Source organism: Penaeus monodon, chromosome 19 (assembly GCF_015228065.2).
Source record: "Penaeus monodon isolate SGIC_2016 chromosome 19, NSTDA_Pmon_1, whole genome shotgun sequence".
Classification (NCBI taxonomy): Eukaryota; Metazoa; Arthropoda; class Malacostraca; order Decapoda; family Penaeidae; genus Penaeus; species Penaeus monodon.
Genome location: NC_051404.1, coordinates 923,854 through 924,458, shown reverse-complemented (window position 1 = coordinate 924,458; position 605 = coordinate 923,854).

Genomic DNA, 605 nt, shown 5'->3' with positions numbered 1-605 from the left:
TAAAAGGGAGAATGATTGGGAGTGATGGGGAAGACTGGGAAATGGGGGTTAAGTGATTGGTGGTGAAGGTGAGTATTTGCAAGTGAGTGGGAGTGATTGGCAGACGGAAGAGTGGAGGAGGGGGGAGTCAGGCAAAGTATGGTAGACGTATACTACAATCACTGGATTCTGGCCAGCGGATAGTGACTAAAAAATACCCTTGTGGCTATTGAATTATAAGCGCACAGTTTCCAGATTGTGCTGCACTTTGCATTAAGAGGCGATAACGTATAAGACTGAAGTTAACTGTGTTCTGTCGTGAATCTATGATAACTGCAACAATTCACAACAATTAAGGGTTTCACCATACTTACGCATCACATCACCATGATCTACGCAGAAATACTGTGCTACGGTGAATGTATAGTGACTGCATCGAGTATGATAAGCAGTGACAAGCGGAGAATTGCTAATAAGACGGGATTCGTCATGTCTGAAATCATCTCGGCTGTTGTACATCTTAACGTGTCATAAGAAGGGGAATTATCCGAAATTTCGTCGGTTCGGAGGAAAAGAGAAGACTCAAAACGCAATTCCTAGAGAGAAGAAAATGATAAACTGATTGA